Consider the following 3,646-nt stretch of genomic DNA (forward strand, 5'->3'; position numbering starts at 1 on the left):
ATGTTCACAATCTCGACTAGTTTACCAATACGCAATCAAATAGTTGCATGCTACACGAGTCGAGCAGTTGTTACACAATCGGCGACTTCCAATATTGATAGTTGCATACACTGATCGACTAGCGTGCCGATGTCACAGATCGACTAGTTTGCTAAAAACACAAATCGACTAAGCCGATGCACGCCAGGATCAGCTAGACATCCGGTTAGATGACATATCGGCTGCCCCTGCCGAAGCACACCACCGCAGATCGGCAAGTTACCACAATAAGAGTCTTTATTAAGCACGGCCGATACAGCTTTGGCCAATCGGCTAGCACAATAGACATCCAATCGGATAGACCAAAAACATGTTGCTAATCCAATCGGCAAGATCCTTCCTTTTCTATCCTTGAAGTACTGTACCTCAACGTTCCCCTCCATATCAACCGGTTTGACCTCAGGTAAACCCCAATCGGTAATCCCCTTTGATCATACCCAGAGACCACTCCTGCTGATTTCTCTTTTAAACGGAAATCAGCCGATTTCCTAAGGCAAAGTAGACAGCTCCCTCCTTTGCCGATTCCATCGACTGAACCCTGTGTTTCCAATAGACTCTGTTGTAACCTTTAACAAATAGCCAATTTTAATCAGTTGTCCAACTAAAGCTCTACCCAAGTTAGTTTCTGATCTTTTGATCGTTATATGAGTAGTATGTTAAATGAGTGTTGGATTGCAATTTTATCGTAAGGTAAAATAGTTTTATGTGCACACTTTGAATGTAATGTTGCATTGCATGTAGATACGACTATTTCGCAAGCGGTACCTACAAGATCTCCTAGGAGTCTGCAGAGGATTTTCTAAAGACCAAAGGAACGTCACAAGGGATTATCTGAAGCCCCGAACCAAAGTTCGGAAGATAATAATACTAACATCCCTGACTCCAGCCCCACCAGTAGAGGCAAGCCCCGTACATATCCCATTACTTTCTTTACACTGCAACCTTACGTATTATCTATATTTATGCATTAAGTCTAGGAATTGTAATGAAACCCTAGATGCATATCTCTAGGAACCAATGTACTGAACATTAGAATCTGAGTCCGACTAGTGCTATGCTAATAGGACCGGTAGAAGTCGAGTGATTTCCTGTCACTCGCGCGATATAGGAATTGATTATCTTCATTCCTGCAATCACTATAAGGATGACGGACGGGGTTATGTGTAAAATTCATGGAAGGAAGTGATACCCCGTCTGTGTTGATGAATTTGGATAAGGTCGCAGTGTGTGGTAGTGGCAGTTAAGCGTTTGAAAGTACTAGCCACATGCCGCGAAATATGGTAAGCGGTAAGCCTAGTAACCAATCGGCCCGGCAAGTGGATCGTCTCCCACCACTCGACTTTTATTTATGTTCACGCACCGACTGTGAGAATACGTTCTGCAGAGCAGACAGGAATACGGTCATGTAGTCGCGCTACAGACGTATGTCCTGCACATTGGATGTGCGTATGGTCCAGCAGTCGCTTGTGGTGGCATTGTTTCACGACCCGGAATGAAAGGCAAATGGTTGCTTCGGAACGACCTGTTGGTGTTTCAAGCGTGTGAGTTAGGTTTACCTTGCAAAGTTTGAAATTCGATTCAGAATCGTCCGCTTCTCACGAAGATTGAGACTGCTTAACTCTTTTGCCACATAGAGTAACAAGAGAAATGTTGTTCATAAGTAATGCTGATGTATGCTTTAAAGACTCTACCTTGCTTGAGTAGCTATAGGTGCTTACCTAGAATGGTTAAAAGAATTAGAACTTGAAAGCTAAAATATAAAATAAGGACCTACTCTTTGTTGCTTTTCAGCAAAAGCTCAACCTTGAACCTTTTGCAAAGCCTGCATGGTCTAGTTATGTGTCGGGTTTATCCGGCTGCCCACCAAGGGGTATACCCAAGGTGGTAGGTTTTAGGTTGGGATGCGCCGAGATCAGGAACTCGAAGGTGCAGACAACACAAGATTTAGACAGGTTCAGGCCGCAATATGCGTAATGCCCTACGTCCTGTATGATGGTTTGTATTGCCTTGGTGTTGATCTGGTGATCTTATGTTTTGAAAGGGGTCCCTGCCCGCCCTTATATATCCGGGGGGACAGGGTTACATGAATCCTAGCCTGATACTAGCTTAGGAATACAACTCGAGTAGTTTCCTTCTGTATCGACTAGTTCTACTCCGCATGCGAGTAGAATACAACATAAATGAGGTACAGGACATGTCCTATCCCCTAGTCCAATACGGACTCCTTAATGTACACAGCCCCGTGGCCCCGGGTCTGACAAGCCCCCGAGCTCTTCGTAGCTGAGCACTGCAGACTCTTCGAGTACTTCCGAAACCATCTTCGACTTCTTTCGAAGCTCCGTCTTGAAACTGCAATTCGAGTACTCTTTTGACTGCATCGAAGCTATGAGGTGCTCCTGCCCCGAATTCCCCTTTTTTTTACATGGGGTGCGATGAATAATCGCACTCCATATGGAGTAGCCCCCGAGCCTTAGGTTGAATCAAAGAATCAGGCTGAGGGTCAAATTAGTCTTGAGTCTTCTTTTCCTCTTAACCTTCGAGTACTTTCGAAAAATAAGTAGTTGACGCCACGTGTCCCACAGCCCCCGAGCCTTGAATCCAAATCTTTTGGAAAAAAGGATCCCAAAGGTCGTGGCAAAAATGTTCCCGTCTGGTAAAATATAATCTAAGAGGATGTAATTGGCAGAAATTGAAATCGAAACTCAAAAAACCTCTTTTTTCGGGACAATTAACCCTGAAAAAATGGTTAATCAAGTACCGGCCGAAAAATCCACCAAAAAACTACCCGTGTCCAATTAATCCCATTGCGCGACGCTTCACCTTTCACATAGTAAACCACTGCCTGAGCACTGGTTTTTTAACCCCGCAATCAATTAGGGTTTTTCCTGTGCCTTCAGATCGAACGCCGCCACCAGAAAAAACAAAACCCCAACTAGGGCTTGTCCTACCGTCGCCCTCTCGCCGCCCTGCATAGTCGAAAAACTTCGAGCCCACCACTGTAGCCCCCGAGCATTGTGCGAACAACTCGTGGCGGAAAAGGGGTGGAAATGGCGCCGAAGAAGATCAACCAAAAAGACTTGAAGGAAGCGCAGGCGGCGACCAGCGAATGGTCAATTATTAAGTGCTCTCGCCAAAATCTTGCAAGTTTAGTGCTGGGAGGTCTGCTTCAAGAGAGGGATCTCATTAATTGGCGCCTTCCTATTCGTGATCCCTTCCCCATGGAAAGCGTCGATGAGATTGTTTCTTTCTGCTCTTTTTCTGAACGGGGATTCGCCCTCCCACTTGCTCATTCTTCCGCGGTCTTCTCTATTTCTATGGGATTGAGCTGCAACACCTCAACCCCAACTCGATCTGCCATATCTCCATCTTCATCCATTTTTGTGAAGCCTTCCTCGGAATTGAGCCCCATTGGGCGCTTTTCCGCTATCTTTTCCGCATGAAGCCCCAACCCACCTCAAAAAATCCTTCTACAATTGGGGGTGCTGGAATCCAGCTTAGGCAACACGCTAGTGACAAATACATTTCTTACAAATTTCCTTCCAATGTCCCGGGGTGGAAACACCAATGGTTCTACATTACGAACCATGCCCCCCAACTCCCTGTGCGG

This window comes from Panicum hallii, chromosome 9 (assembly GCF_002211085.1).
Source record: "Panicum hallii strain FIL2 chromosome 9, PHallii_v3.1, whole genome shotgun sequence".
Taxonomy (NCBI): domain Eukaryota; kingdom Viridiplantae; phylum Streptophyta; class Magnoliopsida; order Poales; family Poaceae; genus Panicum; species Panicum hallii.